The sequence below is a fragment of the Phalacrocorax aristotelis genome, chromosome 11 (genome assembly GCF_949628215.1).
Source record: "Phalacrocorax aristotelis chromosome 11, bGulAri2.1, whole genome shotgun sequence".
NCBI lineage: Eukaryota > Metazoa > Chordata > Aves > Suliformes > Phalacrocoracidae > Phalacrocorax > Phalacrocorax aristotelis.
Window position 1 is genome coordinate 11,194,637 of NC_134286.1, and position 26,465 is coordinate 11,221,101.

Below are 26,465 nucleotides of genomic sequence, written 5' to 3' on the forward strand. Positions count from 1 at the left end.
ATACCGGAGAAAGCAGATGAGGTTTACTGACTTTTCATTGTAACTTGGATTGTTATTAAAACCAAATGCTCTGTGAAGAACTGTTTTATGGAAAAGGTCAAGTAGATTGAACTTAGTTTGTGAGATGTGCTATATATCACATTCCTCTCACAGCTTGGATCCCTTGGTACAAATAGTTTAAAAGGAGCAAGTTATATTATTAGGACAGCCTGGCAGTAAAGTGACCTACAAATCACTACATTTCAGGTCCTGATTTGCTATGCAAGCCCCTCGTTTTCCTGCATGATGCTGCAATCTTGTTCTCAGGGTAGATTGGAAACTGGAACCCACCCAAAGCAAACACTATAGATCTTGTTTGGCAGTTTTTATAGCAGAAGTTTTATATGGAGACAAAATGCCTGATGGTGATGCAAGTGTTCTGCTGTACATGCAGTCCCCAAGACCTTCAGATTTTGCAAACACTTATGCACATACATAAATGGAATTTCATTAAAAGCAGATGCACTGTTCTGGTGAAAAATGCTATATCCGTCCCTAAACACTTGCAAAATTTGCAAGACTTAAGGCCTCTCATAAGAAATGGTCTAGAATCTGTCTCAGATTTACCAGCTTTCTTGTTTGTTTTGTTAATTGACCACAATCACCCCAGATGTCCTTAAACAAAGATCGTGGTACTTACAGACTTCTGAAGGTAGTATTCTTTAGATGTGACAGGGTTACAGACACATAAACATCCCCCCAGAATGGTTATGGTGCAGTACATGGCACCCATTAGCTGTCCCTTCGGGTTGGTAACCATGCTGTAATAGTACAATGCTGTTTAATCAACAGGTTTGTTTTATCTTTTTTCGGTAAGAGAGCAGCAAATGCTTTCTAAAATCTGGCACTTTGGTTATGAGCCTCCAAGATGTTGTGAACCTCTGCTCACAAGGTTCTTTGACACTAGTTCTCCAGGTTTGTTTTTCAGCATCTTTCCAAGCATGTCCTAAAGGCCTGTAATGGCAGGTATGCAAAATGAAAAAACTCCGCTTGCACTACTGTCAGAAATTTTAAGCTGCAGCTGGCAAAATAACTGATGTTGATAGAAGAATTTTGGGGGGTGGGGGGGAGAGGAGGGAGGGGAGCAGACATAGCCTGTGGCACTACAACCATCTCAACTCCCTCATTCTGATTCTTCACCGACAGACAAGTACAGTGAGCAGAGAGAGAAGAGTATAATGAGCCTCAGTTACAAGGAAAGCAAGCACTTCTGATCTAAAAACACACAGTACAGAAAACTGGCACACAGCACTGTAAACACATTTAAATTCACAAAAGGAATTGGACTGAAGATTAATCTACAAGCGTTTCACAAAACAGTTGAACTTAGGATGTGAGATTTTGAGATACCTATATTTTGTGAGTCTTTAAAAATCAATTTTTTTCTTTTTGTCTGATTAACAGAGGCAATGCTCTAAACTTGCAAACACAAGACCTGCAGAGTCCCCCTGGAATCCTTGGAACAATTCCTACCATTCTGTAAAACTGTGGATCAGGCCTCAGGAATTTTATGACCTTCATATACTTCAGGCAAATCAATTGCGCTCTCCAGGAGAACCCCCTTAAGGTCCAACTTCCACTGTTAATCAGGAAGAAATTTTAGCAAGCCCTAGAAAAACTCAAAGCTGTTAAATGAACATGCTGGCCAGACCTGGCCCAGCTAACAATACCATTAATATGCATTTTTGATAACTTGATCTCTTCAGCTGCTGAAAATGCCGGAGCACTCAAAGAAATAAGACCCAGCTCAACAGCATGGGCTTATTACCAGGCAAGCTGTGCCAGAAGCAGACCCTGTACCAACACGGGGCTTGAGGGCTGCACGCTCCCATAATTGGTAGAAGTCACCTCTCGGAGAACAGCCTCAATGCACATTGTGACAGGGCAGGTCCCTGGGGATGTTCTGTGCTCTGGGAGTCCAAGAGCTCCCTGAAAACAGACAAGGAAAGAGAAAAGCCCCATCAAGCACCCTCAGCTGAAATGCCCCTTGCATCTGCTGGCACTGATTGCCATTCAGCAAGATGCTTACCTATGTCAGCAAAGAGTTTCTGCCAAGGGTTAGGCTTTGGGGAGCAGTGTGGCAGTATCCTCCTGCAGTCAACCCATCTAGTCACTGGGTACTAGAATATTTCTCAGGAAATGAAATTACTGCACATGAAGAAGCTAAATGCTAATGTTTATAAAGCCTAGGCAGATGGCAGTTATTAGGCAGGTATTACTACATTATTACTCACAACTTGATACTGAAGATGCAGGTGGCTGCCTTTGAATCTGCCAAAACATATGTTACTTCCAAAACAGTGAACCTCTGCTAGCACTTACCCAGTGCACGTAAAGCAGGTTAACCCTGCTGCCAGGCTAGGCCAGGCTAGGCCAGAAGGCAGAGGACAGTCTGCTAAAGCACAGGAGAAAGCTTAGATGCCTCATGGCATACAAATGGGTTTTTTCTTAATCCCCAGGGGCATCAGGGCTTAATACAACCAACCAAACTGCAACTGCTCACCACACTGGCTGCTTAACGCATCTGAGGCAGCAGATGCTCTCCAAGACATCTTGCTTAGGGAGCAGCAAGGTGCAGCAGCCTATTCCCTCCCAACTCAAAGGCCATCCAGTACCACCACAGCAGCCTGAGGACAGCTCTGCCCCACGCCCACTGGCTACAGCTCCCAACAGCCCTGTGCCGTGGAGGAGCCTGGGGGCAGGAACACACTCCATCCCACAAACCAACCCCAGGCCAGCGCATGCTCACTGGGCATGAGAGATGGCTTTTCATCAGATGAGTGTTTCTCCTCCATTCTCAAGCAAGCAGCAGCTGCTCCCTGAATACCCTAAGCGATGCACAGCAATGCAGGACATACCATAGGTCCTGGTAGAGTTTTGTCTTGAAATGGCTAGAAACAGATATCTGCTATAAAATACACAGCGAGAGTGATGCTCTACAAAAATAAAGTGTGCAGATACACTGCTTAAGGAGAATTGCAAGTGTGAAAAAAGATCACGAAAAAATATAGCATAAAACAATGGATATAGTTTGCTTTACTTCACATTTTAAGGGAAGGATCTGTCAGTACAGTTACCCTGGTTTCACATCATTTGCAGGACTCCAGCAAGCTAAGTGTTTGTACCCATGAGCCACAGCCTTTGCGCAAGCATTTTCTTTTTGTGCCAAACCTAAACCAATCCGCATGCTGAACAGATACACAACCGCGCATTTTGGCAGTGTCTGGGGCAGCCCAGCCAGCAGCAAGCACCCCAGAAGCATCTTAGTCCCCAGCCATCGTGGTGCTGCACAGAGACGACCAACAGTGAAAACAGGCGCCACTGCAATCAGCCCCAGCTGGAAGTCTGCTACGGAAAAGCAAAACTCTGTGTTATCTAGAAGCATGAAAATGTGGCCCTGAGCATAAGATTGGCAGCCCGCTCTCTCCCCACCTGTTTTTTCCTCATTTATTGTCACACGCGTTGACTGCAGCTCTTCTCAGACTGAAAATCTTATCAGAATGGCATTTTAACAGCTCCAGCTCATAAGTGGAGAAAAGAAGCTGGTTATTTCCAGAAAGGAGAAGCAGAGCTGCCTATGGACATACTTTTTACCAGTAACATTAGTAAAACTATAGAAATAGCAAAACCAAGCAGTGGCTCTGTTCACAGGTGCACACTGCACACAATTCCAATAGATTTTTCTAAATTAGTGTCCAGTGAACATTATGGCAGTGCCTACCAAAACCTGAAGCAGGAGAATTTTTAGCTAAGCTGTTGTTTCTCCACCACAAGAAAAACGTACATTAAGCACCAAGTCACTAAGCTAATAAGACAAGACATCTCATTGTTACTGTAGAAGCAAAGAAAATGTTGAACTGCAAGATAATTTTATTCCAAAAGAACCAACTTCTTATCTTGGAAATAGCTTTTTTACGAGGCATACTCTGCTACAGCAGCAAAATTTTACTGGAAAGGTTAAAAAAGAAATAAATAAAAAAAACAAACTGAGCAACAGAAATCTTTGGTTTGAGTTAACCGTACATAAGAACGTTTATGCAAATAAAACCCAAAAAGATTTGGGTTTTGACATTACAGACTGACATTACAACTTAAATTTTATTTTAAAGTGAGTTTTTGTTACCACATCTTCATGTGTAACAACCATACATGCACATCTATACCATTCTTATTATGCAGTCTTTCATATCGCCCAACATCTTAGTCAAAGAACATAGCTGCTGCCATAGTTCACCCATTTACAGAGATCCGAGACCTTCCTATCCAACAGAGGTTTCCCTGTCCTGGCATCCAGGGCAGCAGAGAGGTTATGAACTGCATGAGTTGCTGGGAGGGCATTTAGGGGGAAACCCGTTCTCCTGAAAATACCAGGCAGGCAGCAGCTCTCCCACCTGCCCTTTCAGAACTCTCCTGTATGTAATACTTCTCAGGACACACCACTGAGATTTGACTCTCCAAAATAGCAGGTTAACAACAGCAACAACGGATTTTGAGTAGCTACTGTATCTGCTGCTGTGTAAGGACAAGCTGGTGCTCATCTGAAACATCCACTAATTTCCACAGGTGCCACCTGAGGGTTTTGGTGTCTCTAGTAAGTGCACTTACAGGAGTCAGCTATCAGAGCATAGCTGTGGTACAGACTCCTGGGGACTTCTAATATTACAGCCCTGATTATAGCATTGGAGGCTGTCAGAGCTGGCACCCAAAAAGGGAATCTGTTCTAAAGACAGTCCACAGAAAGGCAAAATATTTTGCAAGATGCACATGCTGGTAGCTACGACAAGCTTACTTCATTCCTATCCTTCAACCATGTGATGAGAAGTCAATTATGAAAAATCACCAAAAACGTTGAAAACATAGCTACTGAATTCTCTATGTGATTTCAGTGTCACAAACTTCAGACTTTGATAAATAATGTATCTTTGCCATATTTTATTTGGTAGGGATATGTGGTATTTTATTGTCCTGCAGTGTATGACAATGAACCTTAAATCATCACAGTGTCTGCAAACATGAAAGGACAAACAAAACCAAACAAAATTAAAGAATTTGCCTGCATTAAATTAAGTTTACAAAATACATTTTTCTATAGTAGCAACAAGCTTTTACTCACAATGAAGAATTAATCATAGAATCATTTAGGTTGGAAAAGATCCTTAAGAGCATTGAGTCCAACCATAACCCTATCACTGCCAAGTCTGCCACTAAACCACGTCCTCAAGCACCACATTTACATATCCTTTAAACACCTCCAGGGATGGTGGCTCAATTGCTTCCCTGGGCAGCATGTTGCAGTGCTTGATAACCCTTTAAGTCAAGAAGTTTTTCCTAATATCCAACCTAAACCTCCCCTGATGCAGCTTCAGGTCATTTCCTCTCGTCCTATCGCTTGTTACTAGGGAGAAGAGACCAACCCCCACCTCACTACAGCCTCCTCTCAGGTAGTTGCAAAGAGCGATAAGGTCTCCCCTCAGCCTCCTCTTCTCCAGGCTGAACAAAGCCAATTCCCTCAGATGCTCCTCATAAGGCTTGTTCTCTAGACCCTTCCCCACCTTCGTTGCCCTTCTCTGGACACGCTCCAGCACCTCAATGTCCTCCTTGTCCTGAGGGGCCCAAAACTGAACACAGTACTCGAGGTGCAGCCTCACCAGTGCCGAGCACAGGGGCCCCATCCCTGCCCGGCTCCTGCTGGCCACACCATTCCTGATAAAAAATTAAATTCCACTATACTTTAAATAGAATGGATGCATTTGTTTATATCTGAAAGTATCCAACTAGTAAAATGCTTTCCTCATTGTGCAAAGATTTATCAGAAATCTATATTATTCTATCTTATAAAACATTCGTGGTAGAGACAATGAACAAAAATAAAAGCCAGCTGTCTGGCTGCCCAATAAAATAGATCTTAGTGTGTCTTCAGGGAAGAAGATCTCACAAAATGTATTGATACTATTTCATAAAATGACAGAAACTGTTGCATCAGGTCCTGCTGTTGTACAGGACAAAAGAATAATGCTTCAACATGTCAAACAACATTCTGGCATCAAAGGGATATTAAAGTTTAGAAGTGGGCAACTTATCACTTAGCTCTTTAGTGTTGAGTGCCAATCAACTGAAATATATCATTTTAGCACTGGAAACCATATATATTGGCACCAGAACACTGGAAGTGGCACGGAACACACAACATTTTAAAAATCACAGAAAAGCATGGGATTATAAGTAAAGCCATAGGCCTACCAAAAAAGCAAGACACAGATGAACTAGTGAAAATTCTCTTCTGTTTTTAAGAGGGTAAAATTTAGGGTAACAGTTTAAAAAGTCATTGAATAGGATGCAGAAAGATATATTTTGCACCATCTAAGCTAATGGGGCTAGTAGACCATGATTAAAAAGAAACTATAAAGTCTGTTCTTCTATCTGTGAGTAACTGAGTTCCAGCAAGAGTGATTCCCAGAAAGAGTGATATTCACTCATTTCTATTATTTTGAAACCTAATTACATCATGAACCATTAAGACCATATTTTATATAACATATTTGAAAGATTTCATCCAAAGGGAACAGTAATGCAAATTTTAATGCTTAGAAAAATAATTCTCTTACAAATTCACATCATTTTTACAGACCTTCAAAAAACTATGGAGTTTTTTGTTCTCAGCCAAGGTAAGCTATGAAATCTCAGTGCTGATAGTTATTATTAATGAGCTTTCAGCCTAGGGAGAAAAAAAAAGGACAATTCCATTTATCTGAAAAATAGAGTAGAGCCCTTTTAATACTTCAGTGCTTCTGGCTTCAGTTGAAATAGGAATTATATGTTAAGCAGCCAAAAGCCTATATGGGCATCTTTTTTATTTTATCAGAAATATATACATATTTGAGACTACTAAAGGTCAAGACAAATCATCAGGCTTCTTACTGCAACTAGACTGAACTCTGGCTGGAATGATTTACGTGGCAATTACAGTTTTTCCCAAGAATATAACTAGTCCAATGCTAAAGACAGGAGAACGGCTGCTAGTGACTCTCGCTTACCCTCCCCAACGATGCAGCATCACAAGAAGTCCCCTTCTGACACAGGCATCAGCTCTGTTCACTGCAGCAGAAGCTTAATTCTTGTATAAATATTTCTTAACATAAAGGTCAGGAGGTACAAAAACTTATTTTTGTTCTGATGCCCCTCCTATCTAGTGACAAGATCTGACAGCAACGCCTTGTCTGATATATGGCTAAGAGATGTAGCTTCTCATCAAGGCTCCTTTTTCCTATGTTATGGAACTCTCTAGCTCTGAACGGACTGAATGCCTCACAGAAGCAAAAAAAATTGAGTGGAGGGGATGGGATAGGAATAGGTAAATCTCTTGCAAAATAGCCCTGATCAGCTTGTCATGCAAATTCCACAGCATCACCATGCATTAGAGAAGTTAATAGCTACATCAAATGGTACTTTCCCGCTTAATAGGCTAGATATAAAGTTAAAATTCCTGTTTGTTATGAGATACACCACTACAAATGATCGTGAGGCATGCATGTGCACCAGTACAGGCTCATTAATGTGTCTTTCTGGTTTTATGCACTCCAGGAAAGTAGGAGTTTGGTGCACACAAGGGATAGGGACAGCTCAAGGTGATGCATTTAAGTCCATCCTGTATTTTTGAAAGTCCAGTATCTCAGTTTAACCCTTGATCTTTGTGAAAAGATCACAGTGAGAAAACACAACAGCTTCTACAAAGAAGCTACGAAACTATGTCTTTTCTTAATGTCACATCATCGAAAAAAAAAAAAAAAGCCAATTTAAAAAGTCTTTGTAAATGCAAAAAATGACGTAAAGTTTTAATGCAGTGAATGCAACGCTTAGAAAATGGAATCGATACAAACTCGATGTTTGGAAGCTTCTATTCACGTAATGACGTTAAGCGCTCTGGAATTTAAATTGTATTCATTTTGACTGTGGTGATATGTTCAGATGATACAAGTGTTTCAAGGGTGTATAAAATATGTCTTTAAAATGAAGTACATTTAACACTTGAATGCATATGCTGTAAATTAAAGCATTTCTGCAAAAAAAGTACATCTATATTTCAGAATAAATTTTTCTATCAACATGTGTAACTTTCAGACTCTGTGTGTGTGTAATAGGTATGTAGAAATTTCAGCCCTGAGAACCAAAGTTCTCTAATTTATCTTTAAGGATTTGGAAGTGCAAACAGGTCACATAAAAGTAAAAGAAATTATGAGCAAATAACAGAAACGTTCTTCCTTGGAAACAGTTGTGACAGGAAATACATTTCTCTAGCTAAGCAACAAAAAAAAAAAGAAAATATTACTCTCATTCTCTACACAAACACACAACATGGTTGGGTTTTTTTCTTTCACACAAAATTCACTAGTAGAAATGGTGAATAAAGGGCAGAGCTGCAAAGTTCAACAATTCTATCAGGCAAAGGAGAAAGAAGGGGACTGCATAAACTAACAGCTCTATCATTTCAGCATCCTGCTGCAAGTAGAGGAATTCTCCTCTGAACAATGGATTTGCGTTAAAGTTTCAGATGCTTATTTTACGCTAGTCAGAATAATAACGCACTTTTCCACATAGTAACATCTCTTACAGACACGAGTGCAGCCAGTTTGTCATTGACAATGGGATTTTTGAACTGGTATGGAGAATTCAGCGTATGAGTTGAATCACCGGTGATCAGTGATGGTGGCAAACCAAGTAAGGTAAAGGAATAAAAATCCATGTACAGACCAGACTAGACCACAAGCAGCAGCTTTTATGATGATGGTAGAAGAAACAGTACAAAATATTTTTCCGGTTAATTCAGGACATTTCTCTGCATTACGACACATGTGCACACACGAAAAATGTGTGCAGTTAAATATCACCTAGCAGTGGGGATTGGGTGGATCCAGAAATCAGCCTCCAAAGCTGTTTGTGCCACAGCGTGTCGGTCATGTTTCTCAGTACTTGTGTTACCAGGAATCGTATCACTATGAGAACCAGAGCCAGCTGAAGATGCCCGGGGACTGTTTTGAAGTATTTCCAAGGTCTTGGAAGCTCCCCTAAATGTAAACCTATGTGATTATTTCCACCATCACAGTCCCGTACAGCAGAGCATACAGAAAAGGATTAGTCTGTCTATCTCTCTCTCTGCAAGTGAAAAGCAGTTCAGAGAGTCTTCATTTAACTGCAAGAACAAAAACTAAAAAAGGAAAATGGCCCAGAACAAAGGGTTTGAGAGAAGGTTATCACACAGGCCACAGCTAAGAGCCCCTGGTGAGAAGCAGGTGGGTTTTCTCAGATGGCCTTTTTTATACCCAAAGTCATTTTGAGAAACTCTCAAGCCCTCTCAGCTCTTACTAAAGGTTAGTGTGTTTTAAAATGCTGCCACAAGAGTTACTTAAACACACTTTCAGCAGAAAGGCATGGGTTTTCTTAAACTTCAAATCTGTTTGGGTGTGTTTAGCTGCCCCTGAAAATACAGGTATCCACTGCTGATCCAGGAGGGCTCTGGTGAGCTTGGCAGGCTTAGATCTGTCTTCGTATCACACTTGCCTTGAACATACACTGCTATTAAAGAGATTTAAGGGATTCCAGAAATACAGCTGGTCTGATAGAAGTAATATGGTCTGGTTTCAAGGACTTTCTATAGATATTTGGAGTATCCTTCTGATAAAGACTATTCCAGATAAAGTTAGAAGTATTCTACACAGACACTGAGTTAATTTAGTCCATGACTCTGGGCTCCATCTGTTACGGTGGTCACTCAGGACAGGAGAGGCAGTGCGTTGTGCGGAATTATAGGGCACCAAAGCCGGCGCAGGTCGGGTCACTGCTGCACTTACACTGCTTCTTGTAAGGCTTCTCTCCTCCTTTGGTTCAGGTGGTTCCTGCTATAGTAATTTCTATAACATACAACTCAAATCATGTGTTACAACAATTTAAATTTATCCATTACAATCCCCACACTGGTCCCTTTGGACCAAATCATCGTGTTTCACATTGCAATGAACTCCCCTTGCCCCTGCTCTGGCTTGGATTTATCCACAGGCTGCAGCCCCATAGGGTTGTACCTGCTCCAAGTGGAGCCTTATCGAGGTGCACCTGTTCCAGCATGGCCTTGTCCATGGGCCACAATGCCTTCAGAGCTGTACCTGGTCCAGTGTGGCCTTACCCACAGCCACAGTCGCTTCAGAAGTGAATCTGTGCCAACATGGCCTTGCCCATGGCTGCAGTCCCTCCAGCGGCATACCTGCTCTGTCATGGGTTTATCCATGGCCACATGCTTTGAGGTGCTCCAGCATGTCATGCACAGCCACCGATGCTTCAAGGTGTACCTGCTGCAGCACGGACTTACCCATGGCCACAAATGCTTTGAGGTGTACCTTCTCCAGCCTGGACTTATTCTTGAGCCACAATCCCTTCAGAGGCATACCTGCTCTGGCATGGGCTTGTTCAGAGTCACAGACTCTTTGGGTGTCCTGCTCCCATGTGGACTCATCCACAAGTCACAGTCCCTTCAACTTGAGTTCACACTGGAGTTCCAGCCTGTCCAGTGCAGCAGCCCAGAAACAGCAGCGATGCCCTGGTCATCTGCCAGCCCAGGTGCATTATCTTTGCTGTTATCAAAACATTCCCTGCACAGCAGCGTAAGATAAGCAGTACAGCAAGCAGTGAAAGCAAAAAGCAGCCACTAACGAGCACTAGACTCTAAGGCAACCAAGCTCCATGGCAAGTACAGAAGCCTGCCAGTTAATAGCTAAACAGCAATAACAGCTATAAATTCAACTTAGCACATTCCAGTCAAACCTGTTGTTATCTCGAATCCTTTGAGCCCCATATTGGGCACCAAAAAGGACTGTCGTGGTTTAACATCAGCTGGCAACTAAGCACCACAGAGTCGCTCACTCCCCCCCAGTGCACTGGGGAAGAGAATCTGAAGAGTAAGAGTGAAAAAACTCGTGGGACATCCCTTGGGTCGGTTGGGGTCAGCTGTTCTGGCTGTGCCCCCTCCCAGCTCCTTGTGCCCCCCAGCCTGCTCACTGGTGGGGTGGCGTGAGGGGCAGAGAAGGCCTTGGCTCTGTGTAAGCAGTGCTCTGCAGTAACCACAACACTGTTTTCAGCACAAATCCAAAACATATCCCCATACTAGCTACTGTGAGGAAAATTAACCCTACCCCAGCCAAAACCAATACACCACATTTTTAAAACTCAGGGTCAGCTCCCCAAATATCAAACTTGCCATGAAATCCCAGGGGAACTAAGAAAATGCAACTCAGATTAGATGTTTGAGAACCACCCTTTTCCTCCTGTAACTCTGAAGTCATTGATGCGTTCAAGTTCTGCAGCAACAAAAACTCAGGATAAGCAACCACAGACTGCTCTAAAACCCCAGTTCAGCCCTAGATGAACTTACTCATTCCTGAGCAAGGAGTGAGACACTGCCCCTCTGCAAAACACGGCAGGAGGCCACACAATACAAGCTGTATCCTAGTGCACGTGCACAAGGGGGAGGCATTTACTAAATTTTAAGTGCTTGAATTAGGAACCTTAATACTAGTCCTTTAACGTAGTGCTTTGGGTGCAATATACTGGGGGTTTTGCATGCCTCAGGAACTGTGCCAAGTCATCTCCAGCTCTCATTTACCCCTAAAACTCTGATGCTCAGGATAGCTAGGTGGATTAGCATAGCAGAATTTGCTGTGGCATTGAATTGAGCCCATATTTATGGCAGCATACACGAGCAACCACTGCTAAGTAAACCTTCCCATCCAGCCTCTGGCGCTGCCACGCACACCAGCCCACACGGCACAGATCCAAAAGGCACCACCATCAGCTCTTGGCCTCAGCTTCTGCTACAAACTAAGAGCACCAGACCTCCTAACCACACTCCATCAAGAACCAGACTATTTCAGAAAAAGCCTTTTAAAAATACATACTAAGAGAGAATCCATCATATCTCCCAATATTTAATCGCTATTAACCAGTTGATATTCTCCTGATTTTGTTTGATACATTTGGGAAAATTCTATGAAAAAAAAATAAAGAAAAAAATTAAAGGCAAAGCACCTGCAATAGAGACTGCACTTTTTACTACTCAGTAATGGCAGCTAGGGTCACAGGTGAGACGAATACTCTGCTCTGATATTCATGCAAAGCAAGAAGCCATTACCTCCCCGTAGAGCTTACAAACTAAGCGAATGAGAAATAAGCAGAGGAAGAATTATCACCCTGTCATTACAAACAGAACATGAAGGAACAGAAGAAATAATCTGTCCAAAGTCACATCAGAGCCTGCAGCTGAGCTGAAAAAGTATAGTACAGTACCTGAACAACAACAACAACAACAAAGAAAACACATATTGTGTGCCTCCTCTGGATAGCACCAAACAACCCAGTAGCATCATCTCTGTGTCACTGAACACAATCCCAGGAGGGCAATGTGCACAAGGTATGTACACATCCAACAACAGACGCACTCCGGAGCCATCGATGCTTTCAGCTCACAACAGTTCTGCAACAGACCAACAGAGACATTATTCCAAGTCTTTGAAAACTGTTTCTAATGTAGCTCTTGCTTTAAGGACTGGAAAAGGCTCAGTGTTCCCTGTTCATCTGAGACTGAACTACAAAAGTAAAAAGCCAATAGCCCCGAAAGGCATTACATCGGGATGTTAAAAGAACAGACATGGATTCTACAGAGGTAGAAAGAAACTGTTTAAGTGATCAAGAATTTTATTTTGGTTTTAATATATAATGAACAAAATTCAGATGATTAATTCACTTTGGCAGGTTTCCCTTTTTTGCGGTACTACTGCAATGATGATATAAAGGCTAGACACGGAGGGCACCAGCCTCTGAAAATTACTTTTATATCATTAATATTGTATTTTTGAGCTTAAGGTGAGTGACGTGACACACAAATTGCTGTAGTAGAAGGATGCTGCAGGTCAGGTCATGCAAGACCAACAGGTACTTACTTCCATCTGTGTAAGGTGGAGTATTATCACAAATACATTTCGCAGGTGAGGTAAGATAATTGGCCATAATATTTAAGCTAAAAAATGTTGACTTTCACCCCATGGCCTTTCTCCCAAGGGTCATGCAAAGGAAGAAAACAGAACATCACATTAATCTATTAATACCTGAGTAATCTCCTCCAAGTGCAGCCCTACCTAAATCAATGACTATAAATCCAAGCAGCATACCTGATGTGGGTACTTTTTTTTTCAGAAAGGCACATAAATAACTATGAAAAATCTTAGGCTGAGAAGGGTTTGTAAAAGATGTAGTGGACAGCAATACAGAACTAATAAAGACAGATAAAACACAAGGAGTCCAAGAGATGGGCACAGAAGCATGGCAGGGAGTACCAGCGAGAAAGTAGAGTCAGGGGAGTCAAACACCTCCATCATTCAGCTGGCAGACTTCTCCATTTAAAAATTGGTGTCTTTCTTATGGTGTAAGTGAAATTTCATGGAAGAAAAATCTGCTGATACTAGGTCTTAAACATTTTCTGAGAAGCTATACACGATATTTTTTAATCTAAATTTTGATTGAAGTTATTTTGAAGATACTGAATATATGGGTTGGGGGGGCAGTTGGTGGGTTTTAGGTTTGTGGCTTTTCATTTGAAGCTAGTAGCTTTCTATAGTAAAATTATTTTTAAAATTATTTTAATAAGAAGTTCCATGGGAAAAAAAGCCCACTGAGAACAACAGTACTGGCTGTATATCTTCTTTTCCTATTAAAAAAATCTGTATACTCCATCTCTAGTTCTGCATATTAACATTAATTTAGACCAGCAAGTTCACATCCAGAATGAAAATTCATTTTCCCTGTTATTCTATACAGTTTCTAACCCTGGGGGTGTTTTTGCAGGAAAGCTAGTTTTAGGATCCCCACAACACCTACAGACTGTGATGCCTTAAAGGTGCATTTCTAAAATTATGTGAAATCTTGTCCGCAGGCAGTGACTGGTTGTCGGCTCTCTGTACTGTCAGGCAACCATACAGCACGGCAGTGATGGTAAACTGGTTTCTGGCTCCTGTGTACTGTTGACTTAAATAAATGTTAGAAGCAAAATGAGTAGTTTGAGGTAACAGAATTATTAATTAGGTGGGAAGAAATGGCCCGCCATAAACTTTCTTAAAGGTGGAAATTTCAGAGCTGATGAGGTTTACCTTACAGAAAACCTAAGTATTTTATGTAGGCAGGGTAGGAGCAAAATACATGACGATGCTAACTTCATGTGAAAGTCTCCTTCCCAACCTGTTTGATGCCCATGTTGCCATTATGGCTTGTGTTTTAAAATAACCACCCTGACAAGAGAAGTCTCAGCATCATAACAGTTTGCAATTACTCCATGCGTGTGTGTTCACTTCAAACTGCGAAAATAACTAGGATTAAGCCTAACCCATTCTTCTGCACTACCACCTGTCAGAAGAAAAAAAAAAAAAACCAAACCAAACACCTCACAGGCAGTAAGAAATCTACAAAAGAACCAAACTCAAGGGCACTAATAGTTATTTGACATGAAGAGAAAAAATAAAAAACAGCACCAAAAAAACCCCATATTTAATTGCCATAAATTTTCTCCATGTTTATGGTAGGGTAAACAGATCAAGAGAGTAATAAATTTATCTTAATGTTTATTTTTTGATTCTTCACTATTGTGAAGAATTCACTACTACTACTATTCACTACCGAGATGCAAAAGAGAGACAGCCAGAAACACAAGTCAGGAGACCTGTGGCTAACGTAATTATTTAATGAAAACCCCAAAAAGGAGAGTAACTTAAAACAAGATATTTATATGCACTAAAGCCTTTTCTCTTCAAAACTGTGTAAAGAGTCCAAATTAAGGGATTATGCATTGAAAGAGAAGAGCTTCCACTTTCATACTGGTTTTTTTTTGCCTTTGGCGCAGGGATGTGAAACAGCAGAGAACTGGCCCTGGCTCATTCAGGAATCAGGCTAGTAAAAGAAAATTTTTAAAAAAGGCAGCAACAGAGTGACTCAACTTTCCACGCTCTGATTTTACACAGGAGCTGTAATTCTACTGATGCCAGAAAAGTCATGATCAATTCATGCTACTGAAGCCAGGGTCAGGTACTGCATGCTAGAAGATGCTTTCATTATTCTATCCTACAGGCGCTGTTGTGCTGTCGTTAGTCAAAATAATTAGAAGAAATCAGATGCTGGCTAAAGCATTATCTGCAGAATTTCAAATAAAAGTAATTCTTCCTAAATAGCACTTTGGAAAATGACTAATGTGGGTACCTGTAGAGCCTTGCTCTCCTGACTTCTAGAACACCTTAGCCAATTTAAGTATTTTTGGACAAGTGTCTTCTGTTCCTCAGGTCCCAGAACTCAAGAGAAATGTGATATTCACTCAAAGAGAAATTTTAACTTGATAAACAAAAATACTGCTTTACACAGAGCAATTAAACTGTGAAACTCATTATTCCAAGATATCACTGAGGTTAGAAACTTTAAAAGAGATAGAAAGAGACAGGGCACTGCAAGGCTCACCAGAACACCAAGATTTAAAACAGGGAAAGTTGACAAATTTTGGAAAATATCAGCTCCCAGGCTTCAAGACCTCTTTTATCTACAGATGTCCTGGAAAGAAAACAATCTATCAGATGAGTTCCAGGTGATCTGGTCTAGCATTACCTACAAGCTACCTTTTGGGACCCTGCCTTCTCAAAGGGAAGTGCACTATTGAGATATAGCTCTCTACAGCATAGAAAACATGACTACCTTTGCCCAGTAAGAATGCTAGTAAACTAATGGCATACATGTGAATGTTTCTAAGAACCTCTTTGGAAAGCAAGCCTAATTTTTCAGATTGCAACCTTTCCTTCAGTTTGGTTATCCTCTTTGTTCTCAGTGCCCACCCACGCTCTTTCTGCCCCAGCTGCTCTTCTTCCAGACACTGTTCTCATCAGCAGTCCACATGATGAGCTCTCATGGTTGGTCACAGCAAATGGACACCAGCGCTCAGGCACCGTGACAGGCTCAAGGCGGCAGGAAGGGACTGAGCAGAGTCATGGACAGCCATACCACCAAACTTATCCTCAGATTTGGCCCTTGTGGGAAATCACTCCAACCTCGGGTGCAATGGCAAGACATTGTGGGGTCCATCCGCATCATCCCTGTTCTCTCTGCTACCTTCCACACCTTCCCTCTCTTGCAGCTGCTTAGCCATGTCCGCTGATGGCAACAACCGGCTTGGCTGGGACTTGGGGTGCGTACACAGCAAACATAGCTGGAAGCATGATGCCTACAGGAACTGGGGCTGGAAGTCAGAGTGGAGATGTCTGGAGACGATTTTCTCAAGATGCCTTAAAAAACCCTGAACATTCAACAGCCTCTTTTAACCTTAGATGCAGTCTTTGCATACTCACATCATAAACACTGAAGTATGGCAAACAGAAGGCACACAACACTTCCTGAAGGCAGCACTGCACATGCTCTCTTGTGACAGGCTCATTGTTCTAACGTTTACCAGAGAAACTGATGGTCCTTAGAGGCATGAATACATTGCAGATTAGCACCATCATCAAACCTTTCACGTCACTTTTCCTATGATATGCCAAAATATTTTCTATTCAAACACTTCTTGAATATAGAGGCTGCTTTAATTGCAGAGGTAGTTCTGCAGGTTGAGAAAAGAATCAAAATCACAGAGCTGAAAGATAGTAAACGGTCCTATTCACAAGATTTTCTCCTTTGGCTCCTTCCGATCTAATTATGAACATTCTATTTATTTGCATTATAATACAGAATATAATGATGCACAGCATGCAGACAGAACAGAGAGAACAAAAAAATATTCGTATTCAGGAAAGCCCAAAATCCAGCACAGGTAGAGGCAGTCAGGGAACAAGAGGAAGCAGAAGACACCAGGTAATGATGATTCAATGGTGGTTAACCAAGACAAGATCTGGAAGCAGTAACTGTGCTCAAATATGTCAAAGGAAGCAAGTGGGTGAAAGAACAGGGCAGAAAGGCTTTTCTGAGATGGAGTCGTCACAAGATTTTATGGAGACTTCGCACGACCTATTTCAGTGGTCAAGAGAGAGAAATGAACTAGTTCTTCCATGAAGAGTGTGAGAAGCTAAGAAAGGCAAAGCAATTACCTTTTTCCAGAAGCCCTGTGTCACACCTGGTCTGCACTGGAAAACACGTGCTTACCGATAATGCTACTGTTCTCTAAATTCACTGCCCAATCTTACTGCCTTCTTATCTGAAACAGAACAACACTTTCACGAATGTGCCATTTTTCCTTCCCTTCTCTATCAAAATAGTCTCTATTTGAGGCAGAGGCCATGAGGAGCACAGAACTACCACCACCTAACCTCCCAGAAGAGCAAAGGGCACTGAAGAGCAGCCAGGGGTATAAGATTTGGGTAGCTGTGGTAGACAAGTAAATTGAATTGTTCCAGAGACTGGTCTGAGACCTGAAGAAGCAAAGCAATAATATTTATGACATGTAGATTAAGCACTGTTTGATGAAACTGCAAATCTATGAAAGGAATAGTTTAAAACAAATATCATCTCAGAGTCCCCTGGTTTTGAGAAGCTTCTTAATGGATTTCTCTCTCTCCAGTAAAGGCAGCAAGGGTATAGTCATTTTTCCCCCCACCAAGGTGATATTTGTTTAAATAATTCTCTGCTGAAAAAGAAGCTGTGTTTGTCTTTCATAAATAGATTTACATACAGAGAACAAAAGGAGCAGGACTGTTTAGTGCTTTTTTTGGCTGGAAATCTGTTTATTTAATTTATTTTACTGCTCTTTTTCACTTTTTTTTTAATCTAGATCTGCCAGGAGTCAAATTTGGAGCCTTTATGGCAGTACAATCCCAAGTAAAGGCTTTTTCATTAGTAAAACAAAGCATAGAAGCCATACACAACATTTGATGAAAGATTCAAAAATCGCAAAATGTGTTTCAAAACTTGCATGGTTTCAGCAGTTCAGTTTTATGCCACTAGTTCCAGATCAGTCTAAAATGACCTTAACCATACTTTTCCAACTAATCATGTAGAACACCTCCTGAGCCCTGGAAGGAGAGTTTAAGATGTATTGCATGTCCTAAAAGTTACCACAAAAAAAAATACAGTTCAACTGTAACAAATAATGGACAATTATTTTTAAATAAGGGAGGCAATATTTCCCGATCTTCTTTGGGGTCCATGTTCTAATCCTGCTTCTACTCAGTTTGCCTTCTATGAAATAATATATTTTCATCAATTAAAACGCCCCTTGCCTCCCAAAGAAATTTAATCACTAAACATAATTCTGAAAACAAAACCCTTCATTTTGTTTCAGTAGCAATAAAAAGCATCATCTTGGTCTTATCACTGTTATAGATTCCAAAACTAAAGTAAACTTATGGTTTATGATGTAATTTTGTAGCTACTGTCAAAGAAATGTAAGTAAGATTAGCAAAATTGTGATCAAAGTTCCATGGAGCACCTTCAAAGCTTACTCTTTTCTGAGTAGTTTTTTTACCAAAATGGCATACCAGCAAGCTGTGCAGCACCAAGTCCACACAAGTACCCCTAAGCATCCTCTCTGAGCTCTGCTCATCTCCCTGTCAGGTGAACAATCTGCAGTTTTATCAAGAAACTTGTTTCTTAGACTAGTACGTCCTTTTACAATCCTCATGCATTAGCTACTGTTCTGCCAGCTAGGTCAGGCATCGAGATACAGCACCTAATTACTGGAACTAACTTATCTTTGATATCTCCTTATCTGGGCCCCAGATGAAAGCAGCTTGATCGGTACAAGAGCAGTCACAGAAATATAATGAGAGGTGGTTCAAACATCAGCACTGAAACCACATGCTATAAAACAATGTAAAGAGTATTCCTCTCTTTCCTGCTAGCTAATAGTTGCCAGACATAATGTGTCTTTGTGACTGTATCAGAAATGATACCTTGTAATTTTAGTCTTCAAAGGCCTTTAAATTGCAGCAGCCTCTTTGCACAAGTTTCAAGGAGGTATTCTGGGAGAGCACAGGTGCTGGTTTGCAGCAGCGGGGAGATAGAATAAAAACACAGGTTGATTTTTTTATTAGGAGGGGGAGAAGAAGAAAAAGAGAAATGTAACAAGAGGGTAGGAATTATAATGACTAGATACGATTTTTAAAAAATAATCAAGTTATAATCCATAGCCCAAGGAAGTCTGGAAGGGATCTCAGGAGGTCATCTAGTCCAATCTTCTGCTCAAAGCTGGGTCAAAGCTGAATTCATCCCCAGACAAATCCCAAGCCCAGGACAACAGCTCTCTGCCCCCTTCCACACACGCTCACATGAAGAAAATCCATCCCAAACTGAACAAGACAGTTCACATTAGTTCCCCGACATCTTTATACAGCTTATTTTTACAACAATAATACAACAATAACAGCATAAAAGAAACAGCTGGTGTGGAAATACAAATACTAAGTCAACTTCCTAACTAGTTTTGTTTGTTTTCATTAAAATAGTTAACGGAAACAAGAAAGTATGAGCAGCAGGACTAACAATGCCAGGAGGTTTCTGCCTTGTGGTTGGACTCCCTGATGTGTAAGACATTGCTGGCACTAGCAAAAGTTTTGTTAGATTTGGGGTATTTGTATTTCTTTCATGTAAATTCTCTGAAGGACCCAAGGGCTAAGCACATGATGAAACGTTTCCCTTCTGGACACTAATTGGGTTGCTTTCCTTTAATTAGCCATCTGTTTTCATAAAATCTGGAGGAATTCCACCAGTTAGATATCTATCTCTCTGTCAGATTTTACCATAAGCTGACAAGGGGTTAAAAACTTATTGGATGAACACAGAGGGACAGTCTGACAATGTGCCTGAATAAGATTTAATTGCCTCAGGAAATTAGGCTAAAATAGATGCACAATTTATAATCGCTTCTGAAGACAGGCTGACAGGCTGTAATGCAGATCTCAGGAGTTAATTTGATTTTTTAAAAAAAAAAAAAGATCGGGGGAATAGAAACCCATCAACACTTCAAGCATTTGTGATTTTTTTGAGTGAAAGCAGAGCAAATACTGCTCCCACAGCTGAGAATTGCTACTGCTGGACAGACAGACAGAACATGGTCTGGAATAGGTAGGGGGTGGTAGGTCAGGCTTTTTAATCCTTAAAAAGGTTTAACTGAAGTTTGGTGAAACGTTCAAGTAAAATGCATCCTAAGCTCATCTTTACCTCACTTAGCCTGCACTGAGTTAATTTTCTTTGCTATCCCCTGACAAGCACCAGGCAGTCTTTACAGCCTGACAGCAATCTTGCACAGCACAGAGGAAAAGTGGTAGGATACTATTATTATCTATGGCAACCCACACTGATCAAGAAATGCTCAAAAAAAACCCTACAGTTCAGAATAGTTTAGACTATGGCATCATGGACACAGTTTTTTTCTTTTTATCTTTTTCCCCCCAGCAAAATTAGAAACATGATAGGCAACAGGAGACCTCTTGCATTCCAATGGAGAGGCTGGGGGAGAAACACAGCTCTTCTGCCAGCTGGCAGGTCAAGCATGTGTTCTGTAACCACCCAACTTTATTTTTCTGCAAAAGTATACTTATATTCAAATATTTTCACATAGCTGCACTGAAGATGCCTAGTTTCATGACTTTCATCTATTTTATAGAAGATTACTCAGTTTGCTAGGCAGTGTGTGTCACAAGAAGTATCACGCTCAGGACATCTTGGTAAGTCAGAATGAGGGCCTGCCTCTTAGCCATTGCTGCTTCTCTGTGAGGTTGGGCACCAGAAAGCTCAACCAGAAACAGATTCTAACTCAAGCTGCAAGAAAAGACACAATGAACAGGTGAAAAAAAATCCTGATTAAAAACCAAAATGTGAGATGTCAGTGAGACACCCAGGAAAGGCACATTTTCTAGTGAAATTTTTTTTTTTTTAAAACCAGAAAATATTTCAGGAAAGCTTTGCTTCTTCCTTCTATGTAAGATTTATACATACAATAAAATAGAAAAAAAATTTAAAAAACACATAAAATTATATTTTTAGTTTCACAAAAAGTTGCAAGGACACTTTTAGGAGCAACTACATACACAGCCACGGCCAAGCCAGTCAGTGAATCAAGACAGAGCCTGGCAAAGACTCATTCATGTCAAAGAACTGTTTGATGTAACTCTCTGCAGCAGCTCACCCAAGTGTCTGAGCAGTCCTTGCATAGCAGGGCCCCAACTTCTTCTGTCCCAGAGGAACTGAAGCACAACGGATTTCCCCAAAGCCCAGGAGAAGCTCACAGCAGAGAAAGGATTTGCTTCCCATTCTCCCTGGTGCCCTAAACAGTGATTGCCCCAGTAAGTCCATCAACGGAGGCTCATTGCCCCTTCTCAGGAAGCTCAGGTAAAGCTGGGCTTTGCTCTCCACCTCCACCCCAGGCACATATGTGTCTCACACCAGAGGTATTTTCCCATTCAGTCTTCACAAGCCTAAATCATCACAGGACCACTCGCTTCCCCAGCATCCAACCAGGTAACAGAGCAGTTTATGTCCCAGACGAGCACGTCATACTTAGTGCAGGCCTTACAACATGTATGCTGTTGCACACCTCATTTGACACAGACAGTTCTGTCCTACAGGAAAAAGAGAAGCCTTAAAATAACAAAAAAGCACAATTTCAGATAGCTTTAGGTACTGCTGTGTGCAGTGGCCTTCCTCAAGACACACACATACTGGACTGTGGGTAAGAGCAACGACACAGCCTAAACCACGCTTTGGTTTAAAACTCTCCATGCACTTTGACTTTCATAAATCCAAAACAATCCATAGGATGATTGCAACTTTGTCATTTGGTGAAAGCAGAAAAGACAAAAAAATAAATACCAGTTGACAGAAGCAGCACATTCATACCCATGGATGGACTCAGAGGGAACACGGTCTAACCTTGCCAGAATCCCTCAGGGCTTTCTCCAGCTGTGTCCTTGCTGAACTGGCCTCCCCACACTGACAGGGGAGGCAGCAGCCTCACTCTGAAAAGAAAATTCTGTCCTGCAAAGGAAGAGAAAAGGGAGGGGGAACCAAACCCAAACCAACAACAAACCACAAACAAAAACAAAACCAAAAAGACCAACCCACAAACCCACACCAAAAAAAAGGCGCCAGTTTCTCTGCAAGTTCTGTGTGCTGAGCAGTTTGATGTCAATACCTGCTTTACAACACTTACAGCACGAGTAGGTTATGCAAGGCAGCTGCCCCAGTGCAGCCAATCAACCCCTTTCAGTCCCAGAAAAGAGACTGAATCGCAGAGCTCTCTATCACCCTTGGACTCCTCTGCTTCACACCTGGGTTTCTGCTGGCTTAATCTGTGCAGCAGCACAGCACTACACTTCTTGCTGAGACAGTTCCACTGTCAAAAAGCCCCATTATGCCTGATTAACCTGCAGTGATAGATTCTCTCCCCTGTACTAATCTGATAGAGAGCTGATGATTAAATCCTCATTTGTAAAGCAGACCACATCTCTTGCATAAAAAGATCACTGCTAGACAGCTATACCACATACCCAGCTAATTATGATTTTTATAATTTGACTCCTAATGGTTTCTTAGTCAGAAAGCAGTTACGGAAAAGCTTCAGTACATAAATACTGCATAAATTATCATAACTCAAGACAAAAAATTGGTTGGCGTTCTAAAGCTGACAAACTGCATGTTACAGTAGTTAGAAAGAGTACAGAGTTTATGTACAACCTGCACGGAAGTGCGTATTGCTCCTATCCACTTGTTACAAACTGGCAATCCCAGATGGTCTCATAAAAGACTTGGAACAGAAAATAGATCTTTGCATTTGGAATGTGCAAGTTCTACATCTACATTAACAGATTTGTAATTCACAGCATGACATTCAATGAAAGACAGCACAGTAAGGGCGTTGTACATTTTAACATACTTACATAATGAGCAATTATGCTGAATATATTCAAAAATAGAATTTTCTGTAGGTTGAGAAAAATCCACAATTAGTAATCATTTTCCTTTCCAGAAATTCTGATACCTTGCATAGCTTACATGAATTTTTTTGTGCATTGATGCTAAACATTTTTCATATAACAAGCAGTGAACCCAACCTGAAAAAGCAAGAGTTTTATTTTGGAAACTAAATAATATAATGAAATATTGTGATTCCACAATGCTTGACAGAAGCATTGCAAAAAAGTCCTTTATGACAGTGCATTGTTTTATTTTCTCCATGTTTTATTTTATGTTTTATTTTATGTTTTATTTTATTTTATTTTATTTTATTTTATTTTATTTTATTTTATTTTATTTTGTTGTCAGGAACAAAGATAAGGGCCTACTCCTTTTCCCTTGTTAGACAGCAGCATCAAAAAAGGATACAAACTCCCCTATGCCTGGAATACTGCTGTGGTAGTGAGATGGAGATGGCATGAAAAAAAAAGGAGCTACTCAGACATATGAGGGAACCGACGGCCTGGTGCATCGATTCCCTGACCCTTCTGATTTCCTGTTACATACTGCAAGACCACTGTCGTGTGCACAACCACCACAGTGATAAACAGCAACAAAACCCTGTTTTAGAATAATTATTTGAGATGTTCATCAACTCTAAAGTTGCTCTCCCAAACTCCAGGCCATCCCCCTGCTGTAGCCAAGAATGAGGAAGGGTGTGATTTTGTCGATGGAAGTGAAAAAGCTGCTATTAACTTTGTTATTTGGTATCAATCATTCCACCTCCGAAAGTCTTACCATGCTATGTGCCTCAAGGAAATTAATCCAAACCAATGTCACATGGAGTCAAAGTGACCCTATTCCAATCAGCGAGAAAGGCAATACAAAATCACCTGCATTTGTAGTTACTTGTAGAAGCTACTTGCTCTATAAATCATTTAGTCAATAATGATTCATAACAAACAGAGCTTATTTTAATTTTGTTACATACATCTTGAGCTTATAAACTCAGGCACATATAGACAACTTCATTCAAGTAGCTTTCTATATTCAACCTGCTGTTGCATGTGTCCTCCCCCTTTGCGTTAGGCTCTTTAGCTTTGGGTACATCTGCAATTCCTCCAGCTTGCTTTATTTTTGACCTTCCTGCTCAGTTATCATTGTAGTTATCAGCTTGTTGGTTTTGTTGTTGTTTTAAACATATTAAATCAGCCTTGTTGTTTCTGTATCTATGTGTCAGTGATTTTTATGAGCAATCATTTTAAATACTAATACTTCGATAAAATTTTTGGTTTAATTTTGTTCTTGACTGCACAAGTGAGCGCAGTGACTGGCAAGATCCTTACAGGACCTATTACCTGCACTAAAACCTGCAGTGATGTCAGGACAGCTTATTTTCATGCCATGGTAGCTGTCAACCATCACAGAAAGCCTGCTGCTCAACCAAGCCTGGACCCTACTTATTTTGGGAGTAGAAGCACTGTGGACCATTCTGGACTGGCAGCAATGCTACTTCTGTGCTGAGGAGTTGGTAAGTCACACAGCTGCCAGTCATTCTCTCAGGTCAGAAGGCTGCTTTGCAAGAAGGATTTAGTCCATGAGTCACTATTTGACCTTCTGTGCTCTAGAAAAATCAGTTATCAGCCTTTCCTCTGTAACTCCAAAGCCAGAAGGAAAACATCTTGGATGCCTTTTCTTCCAGAGCTGGAAAGAGAGAAATCTATAGCAGCATTACGGCTCTCTGATCTTTTCCTCTCTATCAAGTTCTTCAGTACCAAAGTGCAAAGAGCAACAGAACCTTGACCTTCTGCAGCAGTGGTCAGCATACTCCATGCATTTATTGGCAGGGCGTCTAACGCTGATGATTAGCTCAGAAGAGATAAAACACAACTATATATAAAGTTATATTTGATTTCAGTGCAAGTGGCCACTTTTGCCTGGGAAGCCAGAATGAGTGAGGCACCTCTAAATATACCAACGAGTGACACTTAGGCAGCACATTAGGGTTAGTCAGCAGAGCTGAGAAAATGCTATTCAAAGTTGAGTATATTTCTCAATCCATTCAAAAACATGATGAAACAATGAAGGTCCTGCACAATCAGGCTTTTTACTCCCCTCCCCGGCAGAGATGCACGTAGAAGTCACATATAGAAATGTTTTCCAGATTAGCCACCAGTAACATCATTGAGAGTTCTTTAGCAAAATTCTTCACAGCTAGTTACATTAGCAAACGTAAAATGCATTTTCCTAAGTTTAACCAACTGATTTAGAATGGGCAAATTGAATTACTCATTTCACAAGTGCTTAACATTTATTTCTCAGCAAAATTAATCCTGAAGAAGGAAAGCTACTTCTCTAGTAGGTATTAATATATTTAGCATCATACTTGCTCCTCCCTGCTTTGCCTCTTTGGTTTTATATTTTTTCCACACCAAGGAAAACAAATGCCATACCTCAGTACAAAGTTGGTATCAGTTTAAGCTTCAGTTTGAAGCACTGGGGAGTTTTCAGCAAAACTCCAGACTGCTTAAAGATTTCTCCCATGTCCCTGTGTCCTGAAATCACCACTGATGTCCCAGAATACTTTGTTTACGACAACTTCAAAGACCCATGGATTTTCATGGATTGAAAACTATATATGCTCTTATCATAGGAAACAACTGTGAGGGGACTCAGAGGGCCCTTCACCCACCCCCATTACGCAAAGGCAGGTGGTGAAGTGTCCCCAATGGGATAGAAGATTGTCAATTAATCTTCATGATTACACAGAAGAGAAACACACTTACAGAAAAATACTTCAACCCCATTTCTCTGCTGAGTGTTTCAGCCCAGGGAAGCTGGACAGCCAGTAAATAAAAAATTCTATGTTTGATTTGATAAGGGATAGTAGAACATCACATTAAATAATCCACTTTCCAGTATCAGTCTGACAACATGACATTTGGGCTGTAGACTGGGTACCAGCTTATCCTGCAGGTTTTTATAAATACTCATTTTGAATTGTGGGTGCCTGGGAACCGTGTTCAGGATTAGCAATCAGTGTTTTTTGTGGAGCAGAGTCAGCCCCCCTGCAGTAGGCATTGCCTGTCTCAAGTCCTGCTCCCACGTCCCTTGAATGCTGAGGCCGTGATGCAGCTCAGACACCAGCAGCCTCCCCTCTGTCTGTGGTAAAAATTGCATAGCCCAGCTCTCAGGAGACCCTGCACACACAGGGACTGAGGCTTGTCTGCCTCATTCACCTTTAATCAGATTATGTTGTTGAAGCTTTTTCTTTATAGCTCAGCCTTTACATATTTTTGAACTTAATTTCTCCTAAAAAGTAGATTTTGTATGGGAGACTTCCCAAGGTGTGAGACTTACAGTGCAGTGATTCACCCAGGCTGACTCTGCCCATTAGAAATCCTTGGTCAGAAGTTAAAATTCCAGTCGTCTTTAGAGCAGGTGGTCATTATTTCTGCTGTGCCATGGTAATGTCAGAG